We start from the raw sequence: 21,405 nt of genomic DNA on the forward strand, positions 1-21,405 counted from the left end.
GTTGAGTAGAGGTATGGCACAAAACGGTGGCGTCTTCTTGGATAAATATGAAGGGCAGGGTTCATTCTGGCACGATAGTCCTGTCACAAAAATTAAACCTCAACAGGAAGCACTTACAGATATCAATAAAGCATGTGCCCTAGTTGAAGCTCAAATTCAGTGACGCATTCATCAGCCCAAAAACAATTGTGAGCGTTGTCGAGGCTGGGCAGGTGTGCTTTCCTCCCAAATCTACCGTCGAAAATCAGCTGTGATGCTAGATAGAGGCCTTTGCATCCTTGACTTTTACGAGGGCAATCGCTGTGCTGTTCCTGTGACCAGGAGCTTCCTTCTCCTTATCTGCTGCTCTGATCGGTCTCTGACCTTTTATACACACTAGAGGCATGTGAACTCGCATGGAAGCCCCGCCCGTTTGGCCCCGCCCTCACACTCGCGGTATGCACAGTGTTCCCACCATTTACCCACTATGATGGACAGTTGAAGCGTTGTCGAGGCTGGGCAGGTGTGCTTTCTTCCCAAATCTACCGTCGAAAATCAGTTGTGATGCTGGATAGAGGCCTTTGTATCCTTGACTTTCACGAGCGCAATCCTCGTGCTGTTCCTGTGACCAGGAGCTTCTTTCTCTTCATCTGCTGCTGTGATCGGTCTCTGACCATTTATACACACAAGAGGCACTTGAACTCGCACAGAAGACCCCCCCATTTAAAAAATTCGCAAATCCGCGAATCCGCTAATTCGCGAATTTTGCGGATCCACGAATACGCAAGTCCGCAAATTCGCGAATCACGGATTCGTAAAATTCGCCCATGCTTAAATTCTATATATTGCCCTCACTCTATCTATCACCTTCACTCTATTGATCGCCCTCACTCTATCTATCTATCTATCTATCTATCTATCTATCTATCTATCTATCTATCTATCTATCTATCTATCTATCTATCTATCTATCTATCTATCTATCTATCTATCTATCTATCTATCTATCTATCTATCTATCTATCTATCTATCTATCTATCTATCTATCTATCTATCTATCTATCTATCTATCTATCTATCTATCTATCACCCTCACTCTATCTATCTATCGCCCTCCCTCTATCTATCTATCTATCGCCCTCCCTCTATCTATCCATCGCCCTCCCTCTATCTATATATCACCCTCCCTCTATCTATCGCCCTCCCTCTATCTATCTATCGCCCCACCCTCTATCTATCTATCGCCCTCACTCTATCTATCTATTGCATCACCCCAGCATCACTCAGCACCACCACAGCATCACTCAGGTGCACCACAACATCACTATGCGCTACCACATCATCACTGAACACCACAACATCATTCGTCGCCACCACAACATCACTCAGCGACACCACAGCATCAATTTGTGCAACCATTCAACAACAACTGATTCAAATATGTTCTCTCAATCTTTCAAGCTTTATTACAAATGTCACAAAAAGATGTTAATATTTCACTTTGGTTCTTGGATTTTCGTCACAATAAAATACACTGAACATAATCTTCACAAAAGTTATTTACAAAAGTTTAAGCTATTGTCATTATAAATTACGATAACTTTTATTTAAGTATTAATTTTTTTTTTTTAAAGCAATTGTTATTTGTAATATCAATACATCTAAGTCTCGTAAATACACCACATATTGCATTACAAATGCTATAGGTGTCACATTTGCGAAAGGTATAACTATTGGCATTGTAAATGACAAAGCTATTAATTTCACCATTTTCAAAACCAACATATATATTAAAAATTTGTCATTTACAATACCAATAGCTCAAACTTTCCTAATGCGAGATCTATTGCATTGCAAATGCTTGTTGATAAATAGTCAACGACTACCAAAATAGTTGTATACTTATTTGCTACAGGCAGATTCGAAATTAAATCTATACTTATAGTATGCCAAGGAGTTGGAGGGGTTGATAATGGCTGCAGAAATCCCGTTGGTGCTTTATGTGAAGATTTATTTCTAGCACAAATAGGACAGGCTGTTCATAATTTTGAACATCTGTGATCACTGAGGACCACTAAAAATGTTTCTTGCAATTTTCTAGAGTTTTTAGATATCCTGGATGACCAGTCAAGATTGAATCTTGGTGTCATACTAACACTTTCTTTTGTAATTCAATGGTTGGTAGGAATAATAAAGAGTTATCGTAGAATAAACCCTCTTGAATTGAAATGTTTGGGTTTTTTAGCCATTCTTGTGCATTTAACTTCAAATGTTCTGATCTAACTAACGTAATGAAATCGTTTTGTGTAATTGGAGCCACTATTTTCTGTGGAGGAATAATAGGAGGACCGATTGCATCTATTTAGATTCAGTAGTGTAACAATATCTTGACAAATATCCGATTGCACTTGTGTTCCTTGCCTGTAAGTAATCACAAAATCAAAAGCACTATAAAAATGTAACCATCGCAGTTGACGAGGTGTAAGTGCCTTCACAGAACTAAAAAATTGTAAGTTCTAATGGTCACTAAATATGGTTACAGGATATTTTGCTCCCATTAAATGATGCCGCCATTCAGTGAAAACTAACTTATTTGCTAAGAATTCTCTCTTTGCCACAGTGTAATTCTGTTCGGCGGGGAGTAATTTTTTAGACTAGAATGCTACGGGATGTAACTGTCCATCCTGATTATCTCTCTGTGAGAGAAATCCTTCAACTGCCATTTGTGAAGCGTCCGCTTCTACAAGAAAAGGAATATCTGGATCTGGATGCCAAAGTCAATTTCTTTTTTAAATGACCAAAAGCTTGAGCTGCCTGATTTGTCCAAGAAAATAATTGTCACTTCTGTAAAAGTTTAGTAATGGGTACCACTGTTTCTGTAATGTGAGGTATAAATCGTCTGTAAAATTTGGCGAAACCCAACATTTTCTGCATTTCTTTTACTGATGAGGGTTCTGGCCAATCCTCAATAGCACTCACTTTCTGTGGGTCCATCATGATTCCTGCTGGGGATAGACAATATCCAAGAAACTCTACAGTATCGGTATTAAAGATAAATTTCTCTAATTTTGCAAATAAATGGTTTTCTTGTAAATTGGCCAGGACCGCTCTTATTTGATGTGTATGCTCTTCTTTGGTTTTAGAATAGATGAGTATATCATCTCTGTAAACTATTGCACAGATATCTAGGAAGTCATTCAATACTTCATTTATAAAGCATTGAAAAGCCACAGGGGCATTGCACAAGCCAAAGGGCATGACGGTGTACTCAAACAGACCAAATTTGGTTCGGAAAGCTGTTTTCCACTCATCATGCTCTTTGACTCGGCCAAGATGGTAAGCCCCTCGTAAATCTAACTTGGTGTATATAGTTGAATGGCGTAATTGGTCAAGGAGAACTGGAATTAATGGTAAAGGATATTTATTTTTAATTGTAGCTTTATTTAATCAGCGATAGTCTATACAAGCGCGCAAGCCACCATCACGTTTAGGAATAACAAATTGTGGCGCTGAAACTGGGGATGTGGAGTGTCGAATGAAACCTGATGCCAATAGATCATCTAAATACATTCTCAAGTAGTTCTTCAGAAAGAGCATAAACTCTACTGCTAGGTAGTGGAGCCCCAGGTATTAAATCTATACGGCAATCATATGTTCTATGTGGTGGTAATGAACAGGCTTTTACTGGATCAAAGACATCTTTAAATTCTTGGTATTCAAGCTGAATTTTAGGAGATGGTGTTATTGTATTGGCACAATGTAAAACAGCCATAGAATCATTATGAGCTTCTTGATAACAACATGCTCGACAATGCGAGGAATCAAAAGTTACTGTCCTTAATGTCCAATTTATTTTTGGGTTGTGTTTTGTCAACCAAGGTACACCTAGAATAAGGCCAAATGTGGGGGTATCAATCAAATCAAAACATTATTTCTGTGTTACCATTTTGACATACCATAGTAATGGGACATGTTTTATGTTTATCAATCCTGAAGATAATGCGGAACCATCAACTGCATAAACTGATTCTGGTCGAGTTTTCTACTCCGTAGGAATATGAAATTCTTGAGCTAACTTAATATCTACAAAGTTACAGGTAGCTCCTGAATCCGATAAAACTGGTACAGAATGTCGCAGTTGAGTACTGATAATTAAAATGACCTGAATAACAAAAAGTCGAGGTATACAGGTCACTGTATTTGCTGGATATTGGGCGACCTGTGACTTTTTATTACTCGTATAAGCGATCTCCGTTCTTGAAGAGTGAAAAATGTTATGAATTAAAAAAGAAATCGCTTTTATGACACGGCGGGGTTCTAGGTGAACCCCAAGACCAAGTCTTGGGAGTCAGGATATTCCTACCCTACCACCTTTTCTTTTTTCCCCATTTATTGTGGGACTCGGCTGAAGCAGAGTCTCAAAATGGCTGCCAACACTTCCTGAATGAAGTGCGAGCTCCTGCGCAATGTTTGAATTGTAGCCCCAGGGTGGGCCGGGTCCCAGGGGCATGTAAGAAATATTTAAAAAATGGAGGGGGGGTTCATGGAGTCCCCCCTTCAAGGGCTTAAAAATGCCCCGGGTACCACCACCTCTCCGGGGATACATATTAAATGCTTGGGGGCCTCAGAGACCCTCAGATTCCTGGGGACCACTACCTCACTGGGGCTCAAAATAAAATGCTTTGAGGGCACGGGTACCACCAGCCCCGAGGACCAGCTCCTGCCATAGATATTTGCTGTGACATGGTTGGAGCTTTGACAGCACCCGCCAGGTCAGAGCAAACATTCCGCTTCCAGCAGGGGGGGCTGACAAAATGCTCTCAATTGCTGGAAGCGGATGGTTTTGTCTGTTTCACGGCAGGGAAACAGACAAAAGGATTGCTCAACTAGACTGGGGCTGCGTGTTTAACAGCTTCCTGTCTGTGAGAGCAATGCCAGCTCCTGCAGAAGGCAAGGAGCCAGTAGGGACCACTGGGGTCTTGAGGCTCCCCCCGCGGTCCCATAGCACACTGGTAGCCCTGGGGGCAACCATGCAACATGGCTGTATCCTGGAGTATGGGGTCCCGGGGCTGAAATTGGCCCAGGGAGGGGCCCGTGGCACCCCTTCCCTATTAAAAATGAATAATTTTTAAGGCCAGGTCCCCGGGGATGAAGTCCCCATGCCATAACTTGTCCATGAAAGGGGCCGTATGGCCCCCCTGCCCTTTAAATTATAATGAAACTGGACCCTGGGGATGGATCCCCGGCCTGAAATTAGCCTGGGAAGGGGGGCTGCGTGGCCCTATCCCCTATTCAATGAATGCCGGCCCCAGGGTTACGCTGTGGGAAATGGACTATTGTACTTGATGAAATCTCTATTATTTAATGCAAAGCAGAGTTCTGTGTCTGTAACCAGAAAGCCATGGAATTGAATCCTGGTTGGAGCAGTGGAGAGTATTTAGGAGCATAACAGAGGCCCCTGCAGCTCCTTCAGCTCACAGGCCTTTGTTACACCACTTTAAAATGAATAAACTTCACAGCTCAGCTGGAACTCCACTCAGGCACTCATGAATCCACTCACAGACCCACTTGGAGACTCACACACCCACTCACAGACCCAGTCACACCCCCAGGTTCCGCAAATCCAGGGCAAAAAAAGAAAAACAAGCATGATCCCGGTGCTTCATTCTTTTCAAGCCCACCGGGTGGACCAGGACCCAGGAGGATCAAATATGTATAATATGGGAGAGAAGGCTGTGCATGGCCCCCTTCCCAGGCCTATTTGGGTTCAGCGGACCCTATCTCCCATGGCCTGGCCGCAAATATGGGGGAGAGAGGCACACGGCCCCCGTTCTCTGACTGTTTTTGGACCCGGGGACCCCATCGCTTCCCCCCACATCCCCAACCATAGTGTGGTGGGTGCTCTGGGTGGGTGCCCGGTCACACACCCTCTGTTTGTCGGGCCCTGGGGGATGGGGTGCCAGGGCCAAAATTGGCCTGGGGTGGTCATATGCTCCTTCCCCTAAAATAATGCACCAGGCCCCATGGTCAAAAGCAACCCTAGGAAGGGGCCACATACCCCCTCCCCCCAAAAAAAGCCCTGGGCCTCAGGGCATGGTGTTTCCAGGGCCGAAATCAGGCCAGTGAGTAGGCTGTGGGGCCCCCTTACATTATTTTTAATTAGTAGCCCAGGGGTGGGGTCCCCAAGGCCAAAAAAGGCTTGGGGAGGGGGCACATGTAGCCCTCCTCTTCTTTATTTTTAAAAAAATAGCCCTGCAGGGATGGGGACCCCAGGGCCTTACAAGGCTCAGGGAGGGGGACTGTGTGACCCCCTTTCCCATTTAAGTTTATTAGTGACCTTGGGGTCCCCAGGGCCTAAGGAAGCTTGGGAGGGGAGCCACGTGGCCCCCTCCCTTTTAAAATGTACATGGCCCTGGGGAATGGGGTCTCAAGGGCCATAATTGGTGTGGGGAAGAGGGTCTCCTAATTAAAAAGAAAAGGTCCTGGGATCCCCAGGGCCAGGTTTTGTGGCTATGGGCCTTCGAAGGCAATGTGTGGTGTTGGGTTGGCTGCCTTTGGGAGATGGCCACAGGGCCTGGCTACAGGCTAAGGCCTTATGGCAACCCCCCCCACTGTGCACTGACAAAGGCTGTGCCCATCGTGGGGTTGGCTGCATGCTGGGGATTGACTGCAGAACAACCCTCACCATGCATGACCAAAAGCCCTGCAGAGAGTGGGGTTGCTGCGGCCAGGCCCTGCAGCCAACCCTTCACTGCATACAGCAAGAGGTTGTGTGTGATGGGGGGTTGGATTAATGTATGGTAATTAAATATTACTTTACGGCAGGGGTGGGGAAATCATATTGCCCGACGCCAGAAACATGTTGATTTTTATGATGGCCAAGAAGATTTAATATCTATTTTGTCCAATGGACAAGTAGACATTAAATCACTAAAAATAGGCAATCTGCGTGCACTTTCGGGTACTCGCGGCGATTAGACATGCTGACAGAACGCCTAAGAACTTTGGAGGCTTTTGATTGGCTAAAAGCCTATAACTGGGCTCTAGCCAGTGTTTGACTGGGAGTCTTGAGCCCAGCAAAACATCACAGTGTCTTTAGTGGGAAAAGCTCGGGCTAAAAAAAGGTGCAGTCCACCCACTCTCCTAACCAAGCTACCGAACATGCAAAGAGTAGGGCTATGCAGGAAACGCTTTCTCTGCTGCCGGGTCCAAGTGCCGTGGGACGGGGCAGCCGGGTGGTTTCTCTGCCGCTGGATGTAGAGTGGCTCGATTTCCCCCGTCCCGCAGTGTCGGTTTCGGCCTCACGCAGGCGCTCGTATTTCTGGAATTGTGAGTGGCAGGCGTCTCCAACAGGTGATTCGGACCGCTGAATAAACCCATTAATTATCAGCAAAAAACCGCACCATTTACTAAGAAATGTACGGAAACTGTGATGCTGCATTCTACGGGCCGGGATCAATGACCATCGGGGCAGGGTCAAAAGTATGGTATTTTAAGGTAATTTACAGCAAGGGAATGAATTTATCACGCATAACCACATCATGTTAGTTAGTGCTGGACAGGTATTTTCTCTTTGCTGAAAGGCCGCACTCCAGTGACAGTGATCCATCGATTCTATAGTCACGGGAGCCCATCAGAGTAGAGCTTTGGTGTACCTCGCAGCTTGAGAGCTCTAGACTGGGTCATATTTAGTCTGTGGCCTCGCATCTTCAATGTTGACTGCGCCCATGTGTCTCTTACAGAGACTGTTTAACACGGAAACCTTGTATTCTGTTTACTATGGCGGTGGTTATGTCACGCAAATATGGCGACTTTACACAGGCCCCTACATGAGCAAGGCACTCTTCCATGTAAATTGAGACTATTTATGCAGCTCACCTCTTGATACCTAATGATCGTGATATTTTGGGCTCTACAATAATTGAACACACTGCCCCCTGTCATTTCCAAGGATGCATTAGTGACAGTCTGTGAGTCTTTTACTGTAAACATAGGTTATTCTAATCCCTGCAGGAGTTACGCCTATGCCCAGCATTTACAGTAGCGCAAGTCATTTTGTTTAGGTTTATTAAGGAAAACATCAATAAAAAGACGGAAGTGAAATGTTTTTATTTAAGTTTATGCCTTAGCTGTTCAAAGTGTGCTAACACTTTATTATACATCTTCAGCTTCTCAATCACTTCAAGTTCATATTGTCAAAGACTGAGATTCTCGCACGTAAAACAAACTTGGACAAAGTATCACCTCTTCACCATCTGGCCACAGGTGCAGGAACCAGCGCTACCAAATTAAGTGAGAAACATGATGGGGACTATGGCCTCGACCCACTGCTTAGGTTAACTAAGTGACTAAAGCATGTTTTACTCAATGTGAACTCAATACCACATCTTTCTACATCTGGGGTTTCCTCACAGGGAGATGGCCACCATCGCTTTGGGTTAGTCACACCTACATTATGTCAAGAGTTTATATGCTAGTGCCCAATGCTATTTTTCCTCCCCAACCTTGAGCTAATTATGAATGCAGGCATCAGATAATGCCAACACCTATGTATGCATAATCCTATCACTCATATTCTTCAAGAATGACACTGGCTGCAACAAACAGCTCATTCATTGCTCTCTGCATCACACACAAGACCATCCATTACACAGGACCGATCTTCCTTCACTCAAACGTCACGCCTACTGCTTAAGAATGTGTCTCTGGTACAGACTGGCCTTGCGAGTCACGCTCTGGAAAATCGCCCAGTCAAAAATACGCATAAGAACCCAGAATTTCTTACCGCGGTAAAGAATTAGCACCTCCCAAACACACTATCCTTTCCCAGCAAAGGTCCAACAAAAGAATTGAAAAACATTACTTACCTGTAACTTAGTTTGCACCTTATAAATGTTACAAATTACCATGCTGTTCATTTCATGCTGAGCTTAGACTACCGCAAGGTGTCCTTCGTTGTTGTGCAAATTGTGTCTACCATATTCATGCTTTAAAGGACATGTTGACGTGCTATAACTCAACTAAATAAATCTACCAGTCATGCAAAGCTAATGAGGTGGTAACTTTTCAGAAAATCCCGAATCCCCTTCAGGCCCTTGAAAGGAGCACACAGTGTGGTAGAAATGCAACAACATAAAAATATAGTGAATGTTTCTCTTTCAGCTCTTATAATTATGTCGGAAGTCGGTGAGACAAGTAGATTTTCAGGACATGTAGATCGTAGTAGCTTTTTGTCCCTTGGACAAGTAGATTATTTTAAAAATTTCACACCCCTGCTTATGTTAAAAAACATAGAAATTCATTGAAGAAATGAAAAGGTTAAAGTAACGTTATAGTTAGGTAAAATGTTCAGTAATAAACTTTAAAAACCACTGAAATTCACAAGTTATATTTAGAGATATCTCAAGTAACTCGCCCCTCGCCATGCACTTCTAATTACCCTACACATTACATCACTCATGACATCTTCTTTGAGATCATTGATAATATCACTGTGCATGGTGAGGGGTGCAGGTTATAGTTACCTTAGAGTATGAGTTATAGTTACTTAAAATAACTCTAACTATAACTGGTAAATTTAAAACTGAGCATTTCACCTAACTTTAACTTTACTTTAACCTTTGGTTTTGTCAGTGAATAAATATATAGTCGCCACTTGGTAGTTTTGAGTTAGGTCTGCTTTTCCATAGACAAGTGTTTTTTGGTCTGTTAATAACTTTGACCGTGTTTGACCAATGTTCTCAAGACTTTCCTAAAAATCAGTTTCCCACCTCAGCTTCTTCCTGGAAAGTTTTGGGGTGATCCGTAAAGCAGGGTTTGAAAAAAAGGGGGGTCCAAAACACAAACCCCCCATGCATTTTTTATGGAATTTTTTTGAGAAAACTACAGCAAAAACTGCTGTATGGATTTACACAACATTCAGCAGGAAGCCAGATCTTGGTCTGTAGATTGTGCTTTTTGGTGTAAGTCTGTTTAGTCATTTTTGAGTTGCAAGGGGTCAAAAAAATATAAATATTTGGATGGGTGAGCCTTGCAAGCATCCTACGAAAGCACAAATTTAAAAATGGAGCCCTTTGATTGGGAGAAGGGTCTGTTTTTATCATGAGCCTTCACGCTCTCGCTGGAGCATGAAGGCTCCCGCGAGTCTCGCGAGTTCTCTGATTTGCTGGCTGTGTAAAACATAAGTACTGTGATTAGTAGAAGGTTCATTCTTTTTTTTTAAAAATGTTAGGATCTCACTATTCTCTCCTAGGATCGTGAAAAATCTGAAGCAACAGGATATCTTTTAATACACTCTGGTATACACACCTGTTACTGTAGGAAGGAATCTCAGTGGACATGGTGTTTATCAGAGTCGACTATTTATACCCATTGCCTTAGAAAGAGTTGTGAGTAGAGTTAAGGCTCTTCCCACACTCTACTTTGCACACCCATCTTCCAAGAGAGGGGTCTTAGTAGAGTGGCCAGTTCCTCCAAACACCCTACGACAAACGCCCGCTATCTGAGGGAAAGGTCTTAGTGGAGAGGCCAGTCCCTCCCCAAACACTACTACACATACCTGCCATCCAAAAGAGACATCACAGTAGAGAGGCTAGTCCCTCTCCACACACTACTATGCACAATGGTTATCCAAGAGAGAGGACTGAGGGGAGAGGCCAGACCCTCCCCACACCCTTTTATGCACAACTGTCATTTAAGAGAGGGGTGTCAGCAGAGAGGCTAGTCCTTCCACACACCCTACTATGCACACCTGTCATCTGAGAGAGAGGTCTCAAAAGAGAGGCTAGTCACTTCATATACCAAACTATGCACACATGTTATCCAGGAACGAGGACTGAAAGGAGAGGACTGTCCCTCCACACACTCTACTATGCACACCTGTCATCCGAGTAAGAGGTCTAAGGGGAGAGACCAGTCCCTCCCCACACCCTACTATGCACAGCCATTAGCCACGACAGAGGTATCAGCTCAGAGGCTAGTCTCTCTCCACACCATACTGCGTACACCTGTTATGTTATGTTATATGTATTTATACCGCGCACATATACTCTGAGGAGTGTCCCGGCACGACACCTGTAATCCAAAGCAAAGGTCTCAGCAGACAGGACAGTCCCTCCGGACCCTAAGGTGCACACACATCATCTGATGGAGGGGTTTGAAATGAGAAGCTAATCCCTCCCTGCAGCCTTCTACACACACACGCCATCTGAGAGCGCGATCCGAAAGGAGTGGCCAGTCCTTCCCCATACCCTACTTGTACACCCATCATCCAAATGAGAGGTCTCAGTGGAGAGGCTACTCCCTCCCCACACACTAGTACACACATCTGTCATCTGAGAAAAGGGTCTGAAAGGAGAGCCCAGTAAATGGTGCACCTGCCATTCAATGCTTATGACTTTACATATGGCGGCACTCATGACATGTTCTATAACATCATTTATGATATCACTGATGACATCTCAAATAACATAAGTGATGACAGCACTAAAGACTTCATCCAAGCTTCATTTTCCCGCATATTGGTGTACAAAATACTATGGCATTAGAGGCCTGACAGTAAGAACAAAATAGCTCAGGAGAATATCAGCCATCTTTACTGCCATCACAGACACAGCTCTCTGAGGTGTAGAAAGAATGCATTATTGACCCTATTCCATACACTTTACAGTTAGCATAGTTCACATAAACAATCAACCACAGACATATTGGAAACCCTCACTGAGTACGGTGTTCAATCTGTATAGATATGTTCAGAAAAAGCCAAGTTCCTAATAAAAATAATTACTCAGTTCCAAAACAAATATCTTACTATGGACAGCTTTTATCCGTATCAAACACCCATGCCCGGCCCAAGATGGCAGCACTAATGAATATAGTAGACGATCGTCCAATTCCACCCGCATATTCAAGGATGAGACCTCCCCCTGCGAGGAACTTAGGACCAACCAGGAAAAGGCCAGCGTAGCCTAAGAGCAGCCCCACCTAAAGCAAGCAGTAGGACAATACAGGGGTGGAACCCCCCCCTTTGTCCACAGACAAGGGGCAGGACACCATAATCAGCAAAACTATCGATACAGCTCTGCCCAAAGGCGGCTCCATAGTAACGACAACAGTGCAAATCCATCAGTCCAAAGCCCTTGGCCCATACCTTCAGACCACGGAGACAAGTGACCCCCAATACGAATCAAAAAATCCCAAGCCAACGGACTCCCAGACAGATCTCCTGGCCCCAGTGTCCCCAGTGGCTAGGGAGCTCACAGTCTCATTCCTCCACAACCTTGAACAAAAGATCGAAAGAACCCTCGATCTAACTCCAAACCTGTTGTGGCCTCTAGTGTCCCCATGGGCCCCTAACACAAAAGTTGACTACCTCGCTTGCAACAGCAGCGCTGACACGACTTCAGAGAAATCATCCCCGAATGAGACAAACAGTGCCACTAATAAAGCCCTCCTGTGGCCATCGACCAAGATGAAAGTACAAATAGACCTTCTAAAAGCAATTACAGGGCGTCTAGCAGACATAAGCTCTAAGGTGGAGGTCCTAGACAACAGGATCTCCCAACCTGTGGTTTTCAACCGGGGTGACTGCTCCTGCCGCTGTTCAAATCTTATCAAGAAGTGGGCCTCCCCTCCTGGGGTCCTAGCTGATATAGTTAAACTAGCGAAAGGGAGTATGGCGGCACTGACTGTAAACAACAAAGAAGATCGGGCGAAGTACAACAGTCACACCCTGAAGGTGACACAGCCATCTGGGGCTCCATTAGGACAAAAGAACACAGCCGATAATAGCAAAAATGCAGAGCACATGACCATTAAACCAGACAGCAGCCCAAAAACACCCAAAAACCCACAAAGCCTAAACTTCAGGGACAGCGACGCCATTGGAACAGCTCCGCAGGAACATACCTCACGCACAACAGATATACATGAACCCTCCTTATCAAGGAGAGAAAAAAGAAGCTAAAGAAGCAACAGAAAAGAACAAAGCTAAAAGTGAGACAATCACAGTTATTGAAGATCAATCAACTGCCTTTGCAAGGGGGCACAAAAGCTACCCAGTAGTACCCAATGTTTACAGATACAAACTGGGGCAAAAGTGTCCCCTTGGTCTCCCTGCCAATGGAAGTTCAACATAAACCAACCATATCATCAAGTATCTCCAGTGCGAAGGGCCAAAAGTCACCAGCAAGGCTAAATCACCCTACAGGCAACTATCCAATGGCCGGAATAAGCCCATCTCCTGTAGAATTGCTCACCCAGACAACTCCGGTAACATCAATGCCACAGCTGGCTACCCCAAATACATCACAATTAAGCACGCAGCCCCAGCCTGCCACCAGGACCAACAACGGCCAAAATAAGTGGCCTCAAGGAGGACCTACTTTAATCCACCAAGGAAGTACCAGCATAGTTCCAACCCCGGCAGAGTTTGCCATAGAAAAGGAAGAAAGGGCCCAAACTGCGGGTGCATCAGCAGTCGTTTATGAGGTGGTCCTTACTCCAAGATTTTCTAGCACGGGAAAACACGACATCCTGAATCGAAGTAACATCCTACGTCTCTTTAAACACCTGGATACCATAGACAAGATACATACAGGGGACATAGAATGGGTGAAATTTCTGAGCATGAAGGGGGATACACATGGCGACTCTTCAGTGGTGGGACTGAAGAATAAAGAAATACTACAAGCCGTCGTGAACAACTCCACCCTACTCGCCGAGTGGGGCATTGAAGTTCAGATATTGTCCCACCCAAAATATCCACTTGTCTTGGCCCCAGATAGTGGGGGAAAGGCCACTCGGTCAGTCCTGCAACAGTTTGGGACCCCTAGACAGAAGCCAGATGGGCTAAAGGGACCTAATGGGCATTAGAATTGCATGCCAAAATAATCAACGGGTCATACGCACTATCTCCGCCATCCTTGATCAAAAGGGACTCGCAAGAAGGAGGATACAGTATTCCTAACCGTGACAAAAGTCAGCCTACTAGAGGAGATGCTGGGCCTGGATTAATATCAAAGTCGCAATTAACTATAATTTCCTGGAACATAGCAGGGATCAGCAAAATCTGCAAAAATGAAAACCTGAAGCAGTTCCTGGAAAGTGGAGACATATTCTGCTTCTAAGAAACATGGGCCTTGTCCACCACTCCTCTGGCAGGGTACCACGAACATTAAGTACCAGCCATAAAAAGGAAAATCTTTGGCTGTCCGGCTGGCGGTCTATCAGTTTTTATAAAACACGAGTGTGCCCTCGCAGCCACCGCCATTAACTCGAACTCCCCCGGTATGCAAGCTCTACAGATAAGAGGTTTGAGTTTCAATAAACATCCAATGCGCATGTTGGTAATAAACTGTTATATCAACCCCGCACAGACCCTAATGAAAGACCAGCTGGAGGCACTGGCACAAAAACTAGAAGATCTGCTAAATAAACACAAAACATATCAGGTCATTCTAGCTGGGGACTTTAATTCGAAAGATCTCAACAAAACAGAAACACCCCCCCGGGGATCAGGCAGGGCAGCTCCCCTGCACGATCTTCTCAACAATTACAAGCTGACATCAACCTACGCACTGAAAAAAGCTTGCTCGGCCGCCTGGCAGCCTTAGCCCACTTTTCGGGACACCTCAGGAATTGATTACATCATGATTAGCGGAGAGTTGGCGGCCAGAATGGATGACTTCGAAGTTGAAGATCGGAAGAAAAGCGACCATAGGCCATTAAGAGCAGCATTTCAGTTGGACGTACCGCCTGCTACCATCTATCAACCCATTGGGGAGAAAAGTGGGGAGGAGAAACATAGCGTCCTGCGGAGGATCAAGTGGTCAGACAAGACCGACGGGACACTTCAAACATGGCTGGGCCAGACACAGGAAGGGAATCTGCTCAAAGAGCTCTCACCCATAAAAGGATGGGAGAATATCATTGAGGATTTACAAATTAAGCTCGGGAACCCCAAATCCCAAAATTCTAGAACAAAAGGGCAATTCAGACCAGGAAGTACCTGTCCACATGACATACGAGAACATAAAAGACTTTTGTGTAAGGCTCTCTCAGAAAAGAAAAGGGGGGCAGCCAAACAGAGGGAACATTGATTGCTTCACTGAGGGCATCCTTAAGGAAGAAGCTATGGGAACACAAAAAAGCCAACATGGAAAGCAAATGGCTTAAAGTTTTCTCCCTGCTCAAACAAAAGAACCCATCACGACTCTGGAGATATATAAACCAGCTGAGCAACCGAGGACCATCAAGAGAAAATGGGGTTGCAGGAAAAGATTGGATGCAATATGTGAAGCAGTCATATGTAACAGCCTCCACCAACGAAGTCCTATCAAGTGATAAGGCGGAGCCAGCTGAGCAAGTCCAACTGATTAGCACAAAGCCAGGAGTCACAACTTCGAGCCCAGGCAAGGCCTCCATGGTAATAGATCTCCGGCCGACGCTAATGACACCTTACCAACCTGGGCAAACATCCAACAGGTTATCAAAATTATCAAGAGCATTAGGAATGACGGGGCACGAGGCCCAACGGGATTCCAGCGCCGGTCTTCAAACAGGCAACGGAGTTATGGGCAGCACTCCTAACTCTGCTCTTTAATTACACCTTTTCGACCGCCATAACCCCCGAGTCTTGGAGGGGTTCCATACTGGTCCCAATTTTCAAAAAAGGAGTTCGCCTAAAGCCGTCGAACTACAGGCTCATTGCCTTGCTTGATTTGGAAGCCAAGGCATATGCTCGCCTATTACTGAATGATTTAGAAAAATGGGTCGAAGAGAGAAACATAATACCCATGCACCTGACTGGCTTCAGGTCCCAGGCATCAACAATGGACAACGTCCTGGCGCTAGCACACCTTTCAGCCCAGGCAACCTTGAAGAACCACCCTCCACTCTTTTGCTGCTTCGTGGATTATAGCACAGCCTTTGATAAAGTAGTCAGAAAACGATCATGGTGGGAATTAGAAAAGTGGGGCATTCCACCGAATCTTCTGAAGGCAATAAGGTCATTATACGAGGACACCTGAGTGCGGGTCAAAACAAGTGCCCGTACAGTTTCCCTCAAAATACCCACAGAGAATGGGTTGAAGCAAGGGTGTTTGCTGGCCCCCATCCTTTTCAACTTATATACGGCGGACCTGGGAGCGGCCCTAAAAGGAGCCAGTTTAGTAGCCCCAAGATTAGGAAGCGTGAGGCTCCCAGTCTTACAATATGCCGATGATACAGCCATATTGGACCATACGAAGGTGGGCCTACAAAGAGCATTAAATGCACTAAACAGTTTTAACATCACCAACAACCTGATAGTTAATCAAGGAAAAACCAAGGTCATCATTTTTGGGTCCTACCATCGGAAAAAGAATGTACAGTGGCAACTGGGAAACGCTCAAATTAACTCGGTGGCTTCATACAACTACTTAGGGGTCTGGTTCACGGAACGGGACAAGGCGAACGTACATCTAAATCAGCAGAGGTCTAAAGCCAACAAGGTTATACATTTATTAAGACAACTAAGCCAGTATTTGATTAGCCCATCCGGCAGCCCAATTTTGACAGTTCTAAGAGCAAAGCTCCTTCCAGCAATTAGCTATGGTCATCTTGCCTTTCCCGGGAAATTGGACGCTCTCCTCAATTCAGCCCAAGCTAAGGCATACAAGTCGGTGCTATACATACCAAGGACAGCAAGAAAAACTAGGCTAAGACTGGAGCTTGGCCTAGCGAGGTCAGACTTGATCTGCCAGGGGGAGATTATAAAGCTATATCTAAGGACATTAGGAGCCCCGGCTAATTCCCTAAAAAATCACTTGAGATCTATCTTTGAGGGGGCCAGGCTCGACATGGCACACTAGGCTGGGAAACGCAATCAAAGTATTGAAGATCGAGGAAGAAAGCATCCCCCTGAATGCCTGGAAGAGAGCTGTTAACAAACAAGTGCACAAAATCTCCTTTGACCTCGACCATAAAACTCTCCGCCGAAGCTCTCATCTGGATTCATTAAACAATTCATACATGGCAGGAAAAGCACAACCCTACCTAAGTGAGGCCCTCACAACACAGGTCCGAAGCAAAATTTTATTCATGAGGCTGACCATGCTTGGGATAGCAGACTTTAATCCCGCATGGGCCCGAAGAGGGGAACCCATAACTTGCAGACTGTGCCCCTACAAGAGGGAATCCTGGTTGCACCTTCTTTGCTGCTGTCCCAACCTTAACAATGAACGCCGGCGACTGCTGCGCCCTATCTGCCTCAATAAGAGTATAAAGTCATGCAGCGAAGCATCAGCCTTGTGTTTGTCATCCACCAAATCAATGACCTTAGCGAGACTGACGAAAGTAGTACAACCCAGGGGAAGCCCACGGCAAACTCTGCGGACTAAAGCTGATGGGATCTCTTTACGTAGTACCATTGACAGTGCCCCACTCGTACGCCCCCCAAAGAAAGAAACGTCCCTTGCAAGACACTTAGTGCGCCACAGAGGCCAGCTCAAGTGCTCACTAATACAGACCAACCTCAGGGCACAAAAGTTGGGGAAAGGCCAACTATGTGGGACTCAGACAGGGATGCTAAATTTTTATTTAGTACAGAAGTACCATATTTTATTAAGCAAAGAAGTCTGTAATCACTGTTTTTTTTAGTGTTTATACATGAATCGTTCTTTCTTTTATCTTTTTTCTTTTCCTTTTTACTGTAATGATGTTAATTAATTGTACAGTTAATAAAGTATACATATACACCTGAAATTCACAGAACCTAAACTGTACTGTAAACAGTGCTTACTCTAGGGATTGAGTTTCCTTTATACCACAATGTATGTAAACAGTAAAACTTTCCTAAAAAAACATACCACAGAATATTAAAAAGTATTTACTATTAACAGGGTACATTCCATACAACAGTGCTTAAAAAAGACTCTATTTGCTAAACATATCCAAGATCTGAAGATGCTAATCATACAACTACCTGCACTGTTGTGGAAACTTTACAGATAGCTCATCTTCTCAAGCAAAACAAGCCCATGTATGTAGGTTAGTACCTGATGCACACAGTCTTCTAAGTTATGTAGAAATTGCGATGCTAACACGATTCGGTTTAATCATTTAAGGCTGCTTACAAAAGTTAGTATGTACTATTTAGAATATTATTCCTTTTGAAAACGTTTTCTGTAGTGCCAAGAGACTTGTGTGGAACATAATAAACACAAGTCGTCATTATTCACCTGCACACAAAGTTAATTCCTCAATCCAAAGATGTATATTGTGTGTTCAATACCTCTACACACCTATGGTGCATTAAGAGCAGATGTGTTATGTAAACAGGTACACCCATTAGCTGGGCCTTTGCTGTATAAAATTGGGTAAGCAAGTTATATGGTACTTATCCACCACTATGTATACTACAAAACAAACTAGCCCACTCATTGGGTTATGTCATCAGTGATGTAATTAATGATGTTATTTGAGATATCATCAGTGATGTCATAAATGATGTCATCGAACATGTCATGAATGATGTCATATATAAGGTCATAAGCAGTGTATGGTGGGGGCGCAAGGTATAGTTAGTCCTGCTAACTATAACTGCTGAATATCTGTTCTTTTAGTTCAAAACGCTAATATTGTCACTGAGAAATTCACCTAGCTATATTGTTACTTTATCCTTTGTTTTTTTCAGTGAATATATATATATATATATATATATATATATATATATATATATATATATATATATATATATATATATATATATATTGGGCTATTGACCCTCCTTTGACTTTGAGCATGGTCCTTAGTGTGTTTTATTGCATAGTTACTGATTATTAAGGTCTTTGTTGAATTTGATTTTAATATCTCATGTCGGCATGCATTACTATCTTTTAATCCTCCTCGCCAACAGCATCTAGATTGTTCTCATACATAGTTTGTTGATTTCACAGTATCTCACTCCCTTGGAAAACAATCTAGCTATGAAAAATACCAATTCTTGCAATTCTAATTTCAGCTTTCATTTTAGGGTGAGAGTAGAGGGAGGATGACGTCTTTCGTTTTCTTTTTTAAAAAGTTCACAATTGAGTATTTTTAATGGATTTTTTAAATGATGTAATATTATGGAAACCTATTAGAAATATGAGAAAAATTGAATGGTCACAATTAGTTACGGATAAGACCATTATGCCAGGGACCGCATTATCATGAATAGCCACAAATATGCAATGAATGCTCCCAACACATTAATGATCTGGACCATTAGCCCTGGTTCACATGGAATGCTGAATCACTTGGGTTTGCCCTTGATATTGACCTGATAATCCAAGAACATGTTATCATTTCAATAGGTCTCAACTATAAGCGTTATTGGTTTGGGCAATGATTTGTATCCATGCTGTGCAGCATGGCTAAAAATAATTTTTATAAAAATCGCATTGACTTTTTAATTGGTAATAAAATCTAAACTAATGTGTTGATAGGTTAGGGATGGGGCAACATGGAGGGAGCGAGGGAGGGCAGGAGTGAGGGATGCAAGGCAGGGAGAGGACATGTGAGAGACAATAGGGAGGCACACAGGGTGGGTGGGAGGCGCTGTGAAGGCAAACAGACAATGGAGTGTGGGCAGGATGGTGTGCAGAGGTAAGATAACAATGGAGGATTGGTAGGAGGGGCTGGGAAAGCAATCTAACAACAAAGGGCAAGTGGGGCAGAAAGCTGGCATTGGAGGGTGGGCATGTGGGCTGGGAGAACAAAAGGACAAGGGGTTGGTGGAGAAGCAAGAACTTCAAGGTTATATGGGTGGGGAGGAAGCAAGAACGGCAACTGAGGGGAGTCAAGAAAATGAAACATGGAGTGGGAGAAGTACAGAAACGAGAGCTGGAAAATACATACACTCTGGGAGAGTGCTGAAACAAAAAGAAACAAGTAGTGTGTGAAAAATGAGCAGTGGAAGTACACAAGCAATGTGCCCATGCTCCAGATGAGGGACAAACACAAGAAGAGGAAAGACAACAGGTAGTAGCTGCAAACAGCCTGATAATAACAAGACAGTCATCATGTGTTACATCCTCAATGGACTTTATCACGGCTAATGGTGGAGAGTCAGGAGATGTATACAGAGCAGGAAAGAAATATAAAGCAGTTCTGTGCTAATTTCCAATTTAAGGCAGGAAGTGTATTTCTCCTAGTAACTTCTTCAGAATGCAGAGTCTACGCACCCGTACTACAGTGCCTTCAAATAACTTATCGTCATATCATGGCTAGAAATCCTACACATCTCGGCCTCCCTACTATCTACACTCTCTGAACCTGCTAGGATTACAGTATTCCACATTCCACTAGCCTGGATGGTATAACGACCTATTTCCTGTCCCTCTCCACCAGACAGCAAAAAACAATGATGAGCCCCACACCAAGGGAAAAACATTCCTGGTCGTGAGAAGTCATTCGTTATTTGTCTTCAATACTAAACTCCCATTTTGGGAGTCTGTTTTGGAAAAACAAAAACTTTGTTAAAGTTTGTTAAAATCTGATGGCGGCCGTTCAGTAAACATTAAGGGCCCGATGTAGGTCGCCAATTACCGGTCGGTAACGGCCGATTTTGGCCGTTACCGACCGGTATTTGGGTTTTGCTATGTAGGGGGCTGAAAATGACAGAATCGATATATTTACCGATTCGGTAAAATTACCGAATCGGTAAATTACCGAATCGGTAAATATACCGAATCTGTAATTCCAAATGTAGGTGGCACAGTTTACAGTGTCACAGGCCCTTAGAAATTCGTTATTTACCATGTAATACTGTTGCATGGTAAATTACGAATTTCTGTGTACATGCACATCTGTGCATGTACACCTGTGCAATGTGGGCCATTAGGGCATGTATGTGTGCCACATTGCACACAAGGCAAAAACTGGGGTGCTACAGGGTGTCAAAGTGACACCCTGTCCCCCTTGGCTTTTCGGTATTTTTACTGATTCTGTAATTACAGAATCGGTATTTGCCATTGATTCCTATGGGCTTCAAGGCCCATAGGAATCAATGGCAAATACCGATTCTGTAATTACAGAATCGGTAAATACCGAATCATACCGATTCGGTATTTTTTACCGAATGAATACCTACATCAGATTTACAGATTCATGAATACCGAATCGGTAAAATTAGGTATTTATGAAGCGGTAAATCTGATTTACCTACATCTATCCCTAAATTCCTTGAGAGGAACTGTCATAATGGTACAGAGATCACCATATGACCAGAGGTTATCTCTAAATTTGGTGTACTGTAATCTGTCAGGAGGTGGATTTAAGGTTCTCCACCGGCCTGATGAACTGTACTCCGTCTGTCAAACTTTCATTCTGGCCCTGCCTGTCCACATGCCCTGGTCCATTCTGGAAACCCTATTTAAAATGAAACACTGTCAAAAAATGTCCAC

Source organism: Lissotriton helveticus, chromosome 3_1 (genome assembly GCF_964261635.1).
Source record: "Lissotriton helveticus chromosome 3_1, aLisHel1.1, whole genome shotgun sequence".
Lineage (NCBI taxonomy): Eukaryota > Metazoa > Chordata > Amphibia > Caudata > Salamandridae > Lissotriton > Lissotriton helveticus.